The 12,656-nt window shown below is 36.9% G+C and overlaps 1 long non-coding RNA gene across 2 annotated transcripts in view; it reads right to left on the bottom strand.

Moving 5' to 3' along the window:
- Positions 1 to 12,656, bottom strand: part of LOC145277464 (uncharacterized) — a 114,749-nt gene that overhangs the window by 66,916 nt on the left and 35,177 nt on the right. The window contains exons 1-2 of one of the 2 annotated variants that reach the window (XR_013868139.1): positions 9,751 to 9,906; positions 6,840 to 7,000 (exon numbers count right to left, since the gene is read on the bottom strand). This is a non-coding gene — a long non-coding RNA (uncharacterized LOC145277464). Of the gene's footprint in view, positions 1 to 6,839; positions 7,001 to 9,750; positions 9,907 to 12,656 lie in introns of those variants that run through there. The other variant, XR_013868140.1, reaches the window with a different exon arrangement.

Below are 12,656 nucleotides of genomic sequence, written 5' to 3' on the forward strand. Positions count from 1 at the left end.
CAATTTCGTCATATTCGCCAACATGCTACTCTGATGGTTATAAATGGCATAAGAACGAGTTGGAATTTTGACAGATTTTACTATAGTTCTAGCAGCATTTTGATCTGTAAAAAGACCACCATAGGAACGAACATTTGTAATCTTGAATATTGACTGAAGAGGGGGTACTTTGTATTTGTCTACAGAAACAAACATCATCAGATCTGGATTGCTGAACATTCTCTTTATTTTTGGAAAGATGTTCGTCAATTTTGGATTTCAGCACATCTTTTCCTTTAACTTTTCTTTATGACTCAATCTTGGCATTGAAACCGGTTTTGTATTCTGCTGGGATATTTGGTCATTGTTTGGCAGTACCTGAGATTTTTTGTAGCTATAGCGCCTGATTTTACAGCTAAGTTAAGAACCACTAACTCTTAGATATTTCGTTGGCCAAATGTCACTCATAGTTCCTGTATCAACCTTAGCATAAACATCTACCTGCATTTGTCTGTTGCCAATTTTTAACTTAGTATATGCGTCTATAGTCTGGTAATTGTTGAAGGATGTAGAAATATATGTCTTCACTCAAATGACTAGCATTATTTTCATTTTGTGTCGCCATGTGGATTCTTATATTTTGTGTCATTGTGACTGTGTCATTCTTCTAGCTTGTTTTCTTTTCTCCCATCTTAGAGCAGCAAATATTAGCAAAATGTCCTTTTTTGTTGTGTTTCATGCATGATTTTTCTTTTCCTGGGCAACTTCCTTAAGGATGACTTTCACCACAATATCCACACTGTGTTGGCTTTTTTTATTATTCATAGACTAAACTGTATGTGTACGGCTCTCTTTCACTAGGGGGTGTATAGGTTTAACTTGCTTGTAAGTCACATCCTCTATCTCTTTTTTTTAATTCCATTTTCACCCCAAACAAGGCACAGTGCCACTTTCGGGGACATAAGTTGTAGGAATACGATGTAGGTAGTTGAGCAGCAAGATGTCTGTTCACATTACACTGCATGTCAGTACAGTTAGGAAAGCAAAAATCTGGAAGGGAGTTCCAAAGTCAAGCAGTTCTTGGAAAGAAACTATTAGAGTAAAAGGCTTTCTTACATCTAGGGATTTCTACTATGTTGGGGTGGGATTTTGCTGTTTGTTGGTTTTGTCGGGGGTATTTACGTTGAGGGGGTCCAAGGATTGTAGTTCTTTAGAACACCCACCATTAAAATACTTGTAGAACAGGCAGATGGATGCAACATTTCGTCGATGGGACAGAGGTTGAAGCCTAGATGGCAGTTCAGGACATATCAGGTTGAACCTTGTCCAGGAGTGCGAGACTAGTAGCTGATGCATCAGCCCAAATGTGACAACAATACTCCATACATAGGCGAATGGTGGCCTTGTAGAGGTTAAGGATACTTTCAGGTGTAAGTAACTTTCTAGCACAGTAAAGAGAGTCCGCCTCCCCCGCAGGGGCACTTTGTGGCCTTTGGGCCAAAGTCAAAGTGTAGTATCTTTCAAGCAGATGCTGCAAGCAAAGATCATTGCCCTTTTGGCAATCTTCTGGTCAATGTAGGGGCAACCCTTCATACCAATTGTCACTATCCAGCTCCCCTACTCCCCGGGGAGTTGGTCCCCATTTCCCTTTCACTCCTCACTTTAAAAATCGGCCTTGTGCCTAATTTGCTCAGTGGGGGAACAAATAAATACCTGGTCCATGTAGGGACAACCCTACAGGGACCAGCTGGCAAATCACTATCCAGCTCCCATTTCCCACCTCTCGGGAGCTGGTCCCCTTTTCCCTTCTCCCTCCCCTTCACTCTGTGCATTAAAAATCGGCCTTGCGCCTAATTTGCTCGGTGGGGGAGAAAATAAATATCGTCCGTCTCCCTTGTGGAGGCACCTTTATGGCCTTCGGGCCAAGATCAAAGTGTAGTAACTGTTCCGGCAGATGCTGCAGTCAAAGACAATCAAAGTGTAGTATCTGTTCTTCTCCCTCCCCTTCTCTCTCCACTTTAAAAAACAGCCTTGTGCCTAATTTGCTCAGTGGGATGTTTAAAAAGGATGTGTCCTCTATAGTATTAGACCTGACTGAATGATTAATTGTAGGTATTGACCATTTCATACCCTCTAAAAAGTTTCAGCAAAAACCTAACAGCCAGCCATGGTTCTCTCCAGAATGTGCTGCTGCCATTGCGCACAGAAATCACTTTTTCCACTGCTTCAAACGTAATAGATGTATGGAAACTAAAGCCGTTTTCAGGACTGCCAGCAACCATTGTAAGAAAGTAATAAGGAACGCAAGAGAGTTGTATGCTCAATCTGTTAAGTCCAAAGTAGCTGAGCAGCGGCTTGGTTCCCACCAGTTTTGGCAAATAGCAAACAGAATCCTGAACAGAAGCGTGTGCTCCATCCCAACTATCATCAATGGACCTGAGGTAATCTCGTCAGCATCAGACAAAGCCAAACTCTTTGTCAAGAACTTTGCAGCTAATTCTACCCTTTGCGACCAAGACCGCCAACCCCCAATCTCCTGTATCAGAACACACGCTATGTGATATACGTATATCTGTACGTGATGTTGCGAAGCTAATCAAAAACCTTGATTCGAGTAAAGCAACTGGCCCTGACGGTATTCCAATTATAGTACTCAAAAAACTTCAACCTGAACTAGCGCCAATACTTACAAACCTTTTTAAACATTGTCTTAAGAAGAAGAGTTTCCCATCTCCCTGGAAAATCTCATCAGTATGCCCTGTATTTAAGAATTCAGGTGATCGCTCATCCCCCTCTCAGTACAGGCCAATAAGTCTCCTGTGCGTCATGAGTAAGTTGCTAGAATCTGTGTTAAATACAGAAGTAATCAACCATCTCAACAAAAATAACCTTCTTAGTGACACTCAATATGGTTTCCGTTCTGCTAGATCTACAGCAGATGTCCTTACAGTTATATCGCATAGGATTAGCAAATCTCTCGACGGTGGCAATCTTTCTAGGGCAATTGCTCTTGACATATCTAAAGCCTTTGATAGGGTATGGCATAAAGGTTTACTTCATAAGATCGCTAGCTATGGTATAGCTGGAAAAGTCTTCTCAATTATTAAATCATTTCTTTCTGATAGGTTCATAAGAGTAGTAGTTGAGGGGCAAAAATCAGAAGCTCACAGTATTAATGCCGGTGTCCCTCAGGGATCCATCCTGGGCCCAACTCTTTTCCTGATCTACATTAATGATCTTCCAAATCATATCCTTACATCATTTATAGACATTTATGCTGACGACACTACCATTTATGGTAGCACATCTAAGACAGTAAACGACCAAGTTCTCTCCAATTCTCTCTCCTCTGATCTTGAGCACGTAGTACAATGGGGAAAGGAGTGGCTGGTTACTTTTAATGCATCTAAAACCAAGCTTCTCTCTTTACATCATCAACATTCTAATCCACATTTGTCATCAAGTGAAATGAATGGCTCTCGTCTTCAGGAGGCCTCAAGTTTTGACAAGCTTCTGGGCTTGACCATTACTCCTGATCTTAAATGGAACACATATATCAAATCTGTTGCCAAGGCCGCTGGAAAAATGGTGGGATCTTTCTATCGATCCGGTAGATATCTCACTGCTGATGCTATTCTCTATCTATATAAGAGCCAGGTACGTCCAAGGATGGAATACTGTTGCCACATCTGGGCAGGAGCTGCTAGAAAGGACTTGTCCTGCCTTGATAGAGTTCAAAATAGACTTCGTAGCCCTGTAGGAGATGTCCTTTTCTCCTCCTTGCAACCTTTATCTCACAGAAGAGATGTTGCGAGTTTGTCTCTGATGTATCGTTATTTTCATGGAAAGTGTTCAACTGAGCTTCAATCTATAGTCCCCCCTCGCCAAACTTTCACAAGAAACACTCGTCTAGCTGTAAACACTATCAATAATTTCCCCCACTCTTTATCTGTGCCTAAACCTAAACGTAGATTCCATGAACAAAGCTTCTTTCTTAGAACTGCACGCCTGTGGAATTGTCTTCCATTTTCCTGCTTTCCGGCTGACTACAATATGGTTATGTTCAAGTCTAAAGTAAATAAGTTTTTGATGAGCCGTTCCATATAAGCTATCAAATTTACCAAATTTTCATTACTAATGATTACTATATTGACCAATTTCTACTGTACACTCTTTAACCCTTATCCTTGAGTGGCCTCTGGGCCTTGATAATGTGGTGATGCCTATGTAAAAAAAAAAATAAATAAATAAATAAATAAATACAGCCCACCTTCTTCACAGCGGCCCTCTATTATGCATAGTGCTCTTTTTTATAGTGAGATCATTATCTTTCTTAATCAAGAATTTCTGCATGTACTTTAAATAAATGCTGAATATTAAGAACTCAACTATAAGTGTGTCTTGACTATTTGGTCATTCTTTAAATATTAATCAAAGTCGTTTCAAGAACCAGTGTGCCAATTGATATGAATTTTGTTTGCATTGCAGCAGATTGCATTTTGTCAGATGAAAATTCAACCTTGGGTTGGCATATTGTCAAAAGTGTGCAATGTATGTTTCTGTAGTCTTTTCTTCTTCATGCCAAGCAAACAAATGTGTCACTTATTTCTTGTCTCTCAACAGCGGGCCATAATAAAAGATATCCAAGCTTGTATTACAGTGTGGGGTAGATGTCATTGTCAACGTCACACATGGGACCTTCAAAATAAAGTGTGACTTGTCAGATATATTTGTCAATTGATTTGGTAAGGTTTGTGCTGGGTCAATCTATTGTTGACGGAGGTATTTGAGATCAAACCTTATTATATCTTATGGTATTAAAATAATCATCTTACCGTTTTTAACGGTTACATATGTGTTTGTTTGTTTTTTCAAATCCTCGTGGAACAAAACAAATGTCACAGCTAATTCATTATTCCAATTCATTTCATTTGTAGTATTTATCAGCCAAGGGAGATAATTCTACCATCGGTTAAAGTTTGTCAAAATTTGACGAGATTATTTTGAAACATGGGCAGAAAAAATATCTTGATAAATATTTTAGTTTTTTTTTCACTTATTTTACAGAGCTTCTCTGCTCTTTTTTAATCCCTTTTTCATTTTGTTCTTTGTGAATCCCTTTTTCGTTTAAAGGTACCCCGTCCTTGTTCACAAAATAGGCAAGGTCGATGGGATACGATCGATCTCATTAAAATTTGATTTTCCTCTGTAAAAAACAAAAAAACAAAAAAAAAAAACAACAACTTGATCAAATTAAGTGAAATTTTTTATGAAAACTTAATTCCATACCAGGTACCTACAATGTAATTTTTTTCAATATTTTCATTTTTTAATGTCTTGATTAAATTAAACAAGTACCAACTCTACTTCTCGGTTTCATATTCTCATTGACTGGTTCCAATATGGGGGATCGAATAACTATAACATTGCCTTAGAAATTGAGCACCCCCTAAAACGTTTTAAATATTGAATTTTTGTTAATGACCAAGTTCAGTGCTGGAAAAAAAATCAAGCTACCGGAAGTAGATACGAAAAGAGATGTAGTCACGCAGTCAAGACACGAAAAACAAAACCATATATTTATTTAAAAAATTACATAGTTCTAACATTTCTTGTGTTATCAAGAAAAAAAAAAACACTTTTTGTTTTATCAAATAATAAAACAAATATTGTATTAAGAAAAAAATAAATTTAGTTTGTTCAAACATGTTTTTTCCTCACATACACACAGCCATGTGTACGCACACACACATACACATTCACATTCATGTACATACACTCACATTCACGTGCATACACACACATGCTAACGTACACACATGTACGCACATATACGTGCACACATATGCACACATGGGCAACGTCACTTCCCTTTAAAGGAAATCCAGATATGTGCCGTCAAAACACTGACGCCAGATTCTTGTAGATTAGTGTTCAAGCAATAATAATCCTCCGAAAAAATTGAAAAACTGACAAAAAGAAAAACAAAATGTAGGTGGTGCATTTTATAGGTCCAACGCAAAAATGATGTCATAATATCAGGGAAACTATTCATCGTCACCAGTTTTAAACGTGATATTCGTTTTTAGCAGCCCCGAAAATCTTTAAAAGACATAATTATAAAGGTGAGTGTTGATTTGGAAGTAAACTGCAAGTGACCTTTCAAATTTAAACAATTTTAGGGTTTAAAATAGATGCTTTTAGGACACAACCTAAGAAAATAAATAATTCAATACAAGCTTCTGAAATGACAAACACAGCAACTTCATAAAATGTAACACATAACAGATTTATTAAGGAGAATGTGTACCAGATGATATGTTCCTGGTAAAAAGCTCGACTCCAGCTACCTGGTGCTATCATGGTAGTTATTCCAGTAGAATCATCAATACCGGTTGAAATAACACCGAGGTGGAGAGAGCGAAGAAAAAGGGTCCGTTCCATTTGGTGTCTCTCTCAGTAAGGAAGAGTTCTTATTCTTCAGACCGAATGCTGGCCGAATTCCATAGGGGATAGAAAGGATCAAGGCGCCGTATCCCTGATTGGTCAGTATGTGGCCAAATAGCACAGGGGAGAGGCATTGATTCGTGAATGAAAATTTGTTTCTGCTACACACTTTAAACACTTTTTAGGTAAACGATAAAGGAGTTGTCGTTTTCCTAATTTTGGAGTCAATATTGAAAACAAAACAAACAACAAAAGATAAATAATTAAAAGTCAATTGACAGCTAAAATTTTCCAAGAAAATATATGTATTATCTGATTTTTTGCTTAGTAAATGTAGTTATTGTTCTTACATTTTAACCTATTCTGCAAATACGATAAAAAAAAAGAAACTAAATTCATGTAGTAATACTTACGTTCTGTTTTATAATCTTCTTTTGACTGACTTTATCTGCTTTTATCCATGGTTCTTCCCAGAATGTGCTGCTGCCATCGCGCACAGAAAACACTTTTTCCATAGCTACCAACGTAATAGATGCACTGTGACTAGAGCTGCTTTCATAACTGCCAGCAACCACTGTAAAAGAGTAATAAAAAATGCAAGAGAGCTATATGCTCAGTCCGTTAAATTCAAAGTAGCTGAGCAGCGGCTTAGTTCCCACCAGTTCTCACAAATAGCAAACAGGATCCTGAACAGAAGCGTGCATTCTATCCCAATCATCATCAATGGACCTGAGGTCACCTCGTCAGCATCAGACAAGGCCAAACTATTTGCCAAGAACTTTGCAACTAATTTACCCTATGCGACAAAGGCCATCAACTCCCCGTATTTCTTCCTATAACAGACAACACGCTATGCAACATACAAATATCTGTGCGTGAGGTTGCTAAGCTAACCAAGAACCTTGATTCCAGTAAAGCAACTAGCCCTGACAGCATTCCAATTATAGTGCTGAAAAAGCTTCAACCTGAACTTGCCCTCATACTTACCAAACTGTTTAAGTGTTGCCTTAAGGAGAAGTGCTTTCCAACATCCTGGAAAACCTCATCAGTATGCCCTGTATTTAAGAATGCAGGTGATAAGTAGTCTCCCTCTCAGTACAGACCAATAAGTCTCCTATGTGTCACGAGTAAATTGCTAGAATCCATATTAAATAGAGAAGTAGTCAACCACCTCAGCAGAAATAACCTTCTTAGTGACATGCAATATGGCTTCTGTTCTGCCAGATCCACAGCAGATGTGCTAACGGTTATATCTCATAGGATTAGTGAATCTCTTGACAAAGGCTTCCTCTCTAGGGCAATAGCTCTTGACATATCAAAAGCCTTTGATAAGGTATGGCATAAGGGCCTACTTCACAAGATTTCCAGCTATGGTCTAACTGGAAATGTTTTCTCAATCATTAAATCATTTCTCTCTGATAGGCTCATAAGAGTAGTGGTTGATGGTCAGAAATCAGAGACCCTCAATATTAATGCTGGAGTCACTCAAGGGTCCATCTTGGGCCCAACTCTCTTCCTAATCTACATCAATGACCTCCCAAAACACATACTTAAATCATTCATTGACATCTATGCTGATGACACGACCATCTATGACAACACATTAAAGGACGTAACTGTGGAATTGTCTTCCGTTTTCCTGCTTTCCGGCTGACTACAATATGGTTGTCTTCAAGTCTAACGTAAATAAGTTCTTGATGAGCCGTTCCATATAAGTTATCAAATTTAACAAATTTTCATTATTAATGATTATTATATTGTCCAATTTCTACTGTACACTCTTTAACCCTTATCCTTGAGTGGCCTCTTGGCCTTGATAATGTGGTGATACCTATGAAAAAAAAAAGAAAAAGTCCAATGTGAACAAGTTCTAATTGAATCGTCCCCCTAAGTAATCCAAGTTACAAAATTCCCACTGTTTACTATGCTAAAATCACAATGACTAATGTATACCTATTAACCCTTATCCTTGAGTGGCCTCTGGGCCTTGATAAGTGGTGACACCCATGTAAAAAAAAAAAAAAAAAAATGACAAAGTTCTCTCTGATTCTCTCTCCTCTGATCTCGAGCACGTTGTAAAGTGGGGGAAGAGGTGGCTGGTTACCTTTAATACATCTAAAACTAAGCTCCTATCTTTACATCATCAACGCTCTGATCCCCATCTGGCATCAATTGAAATGGATGGCTCTCGGCTAGGGGAAGCTCCATGCTTTGATAAGCTTCTGGGATTGACCTTTACTCCTGACCTGAAATGGAACACATACATCAAGTCTATTGCCAAGGTCGCTGGAAAAATGGTTGGATCCTTCTACTGTTCCAGAATATATCTCACTGCTGATGCAATTCTCTATCTATATAAAAGCCAAATACGTCCAAGGATGGAGTACTGTTGCAACATCTGGGCAGAAGCTGCTAAAAACAGCCTATCCTGCCTTGACAGAATACAAAATAGGCTTCGGGGCTTAGTGGGGGATGCCCTTTTCTCTTCCCTGCAACCTCTCTCCCACAGGAGAGATGTTGCGAGTCTGTCTTTGTTTTATCGTTATTTACATGGGAAGTGTTCGTCTGAGCTCCAATCCCTGGTCACCCTCGCCAATCCTTCATGAAAACCACCCGTCTAGCTGAAACCACTGTCAAAAATTTTCCCCACTCTTTATATGTGACAAAACCAAAACATAGATTCAATGAACAAAGCTTCTTTCTTAGAAGTGCACGCCTGTGGAACTCTGTTCCGTTTGCCTGTTTCCCACCTGACTACAACTTGGATGTCTTCAAGTCCAACATAAACAAATTCCTGATGAACGCCCCCTTAAGTAAGATACTTTATCAAATCTCAACACTAACATACTGTACACGCAATAACCCTTATCCGCGAGTGGCTTCCCGGCCTTGATAAGTGGTGACCACCTTGTAAAAAAACAAAAAAAAAAAAACAACATTTTTTCAAATGGGATCGACTTCGGAAGATGAAATTAAAATCCAGAATGGCGAACAGAAGAGAAGGGTCGGTGAAAACAAAAGTGAAGCCGGAAATTTAGAGAAATAAGGCCGAATAAATTAGTATTATTTATTTTATCTCAGGAGTTTAATATTTACACAAAAGAAACTTGATTATAGACTTCATCTTCATTGAATTCATATTAACTTAAAGCAGACGACAACTAGACGTCCTTCCGCTCTCAGTCAAAGATCTGGTACTTGTGTTAGGCGGATGTGGTGTGGACTAATCTGAATTACCACCCTTGGACTGCTAAACGTTCTTGGCGCTTTCATATAATACAAACGAAGAAAAAAAATGAATCAATGGAAACAAATAGTACTTACGTAACTGTCTGGTCTGAAATAGTAACATATCCAAAAATTAAGAAAAACGATAACGTAGAAACATAATTAATTATGAAAAAAGAAAGAAATTTGTGAAAGGATGCAAAACCACTATATTACGATTACTAAAAAAGAGAAGTTGATAGGGGAGATAATTTAGTTATGTTGTTTACGTCACGTGACGAACGTAATTCTAATGTTGGACAAAATTTATTCCCCCATACAAATTTTATCTCAACAGTTCTTCATTAATTATCGTTCTCATCGTTTTCCTTAATTTTTGGATATGTTACTATTTGCGACATGACAATTATGCATGCATCCTCTGTTTTACTTGACATTCAGTATTTTGTCGTTTGTATAATAAAGAAGCGAAGCGAAGCGCCACGCCACTTTCTGTTCTTTTACTGAACTCTTTTAAAATAATAAAAAATAATAAAAGAAAATGCTGTACTAACGTCCTTTGTGGTTTCATAATCACAAAAGGACATTATTACATCCACGAGTCCTATAAGAGTCGAGTCGGTCAATAAATTATGTAAGAACTCACAGTGGAGTCACTACTTATAGGATGTGAGATCGGTGAACCAATTCATAATCTGGATATCGTGGTTGCGTAGGTGTATCAGAATTTGGGGGGGGGGGATTTTTGACACCCTTAACAGAAAACTGCGTAATTTCTCTTTTTAAAGTGCGTTGTTTATTTTCTTTATGGAATATACTTTCAAAACAAACTATTAAAGTTGTTTAAAAAATAATAGAAATATTATTTATTTTTAAAAAACAGTGTTTATAAAGTGCCTGCGTGCGTTCAGGCAGCCATTTTTTTACGCAATGAAATCAATTGAATTTACGAGTTTAATATTTTTCAATTTTTAAACTTTAAAAATCTATCAAAATTTTTTTATTGTTTCAATTTTTACGATATTTTCAGGGTCAATGTGAAATTTTATGCTCTTTCCAATAAACCGAATATAATATTTTAAACAAACTTTTTTTTAACCCCCTCCCCATTTTGAAATGTCTATTTAAATTTAAATAATTAATTTATGTATCAAAGTTTTATATATCACAAATTGAAGATAAAAGGCCAATAAAAAAAATATTCAAATTTAAAACAAACTTGCAAATTTGCCTGTAAAGTCCAAAGTGTAAATCCTTTTTTTTTTTCAAAAACCACGTTGATTTAAAAATATTTTTTGTTTTTAAGTGGAAGCTTATTTTATGTTTAGAATTTTCCAGTCCATATTGGACGCTGAGGATAATTTTTTTCTCTTTCATTCATTTTCAAATATATAACAAATAAATATTATCAAAGGCAAAATAAGTTACTTTTCTACCTAACTGGATAATTTTCTAGTGTTTTTAATTTAATGAAACATGTTTTTTCAGTGCTAAAAACAGTGTTTACTGATGTAAAATTTAAAATGGCACCCGAGACCGACTCTTTCATACGGTAAGTTTGAGAAAAGGAGTTAAAAATAAAAAATACACAAAATACTGTTAAAAACCCACCGCATGGTAACATATATTTGAGCGAGTTTCTAACAGTATTTTGTCGACTTTATTATTTTAACTCCTCTTCCCAAACTTACCGTGTGAAAGAGAGAGTCGGGTGCCATTTTAAATTTTCCAATCGGTAAACACTGTTTGTTTTTCGAGCTGAATACATATGTTACATTAAATAAAAACACTAAAAGATTATCCAGTTAGGTAGAAAAGTAACTTATCTTGCATTTGATAACATTTATTTGTTATATATTTTTGACAACTTATGTGCACAGTAATACAAACCCAAAATGTAATAATTTTAATAATTATAATTTGTTTGTAGCATTTGCTTTTTGGGATTATTGAAATTGTTTCGATTTTCATAAATTTTATCTAATCTGAAAAATTAAGTTCCAAGTTTGAAAAGAATTCTTTTTCTATTATTTTCAGTCTGAACAACCTACACTTTTGACCTCCATTTAAAAGAATTTTTAAAACGGTGAAGGAAATGAACCAGTTTTGACTGGCCACATATTTTATATGTTAGTAGTTCAAGATCTTCCACTGAGGAAGATCTCAGAGTGGGCAACTAGAAGAAATGTAGAAAATGGTTTTCCTGTAGTTTCATATAATCATGTCGCCAATGTTTGCAAAAAAATGTTTTTCTTCCCGTCAAAGTCTGGAGAGTTCATTAGTTTATGCAAAAAACCTGTGCATAAACTGTTTCACCCAAAGTCCTCTTTCTCCAGCACCACCACGACCACCAGTAACTCAATCAGCAGTACCACCACCACCACCACCACCACCACCACCACCACCACCAGTAACCCAAGCAGCAGTACCACCAACACGAGCACAATTAAAACCATTTGTACATTTTTCAATGTAAAATGTAAAAGTTTTTCAGCAGCTAGTGTTTAAGATGCCAGCAGAGTTAGGTTTTATTGCAGACTATATGACTGTGGAAAAAATCCTTAACTCTGATGTGTGTACTTTGTTTTTTGACGACACCACCAAGGATGGTGAACATATTAATAATGTTATGATAACAATGCTTGAGTCAAGCCATGCCATTGCCGTCCAGAGTGTACCTGGTGGTTATGCAAAGGACTATGCAAATCACATCAATGACTGCATTAGTAAATTAGCTCAGGTACACTCTAAAATTTTTGGTGAACCTGCAATTAGCATAAAAAATAAATTAATTGAAAAAATTGGCTCGTGTTTGACAAACAGAGCTGCTGTCAATCACTGTACTGTAGAAATATTGGAACATACATCCTTTGGAAGCAATTACAAAGTAGGTATGTCTGCAATTGAAGCATTTTGAGGATGCTAGTGTTAGTGAGTTAGTCCTTAGTGGCTAGGATTGTATAGGGCATCAGATAATTATGAAAATGTCTTCTCTTAGATAT

Source organism: Euprymna scolopes, chromosome 6, assembly GCF_053919585.1.
Source record: "Euprymna scolopes isolate OS-2025 chromosome 6, ASM5391958v1, whole genome shotgun sequence".
NCBI lineage: Eukaryota > Metazoa > Mollusca > Cephalopoda > Sepiida > Sepiolidae > Euprymna > Euprymna scolopes.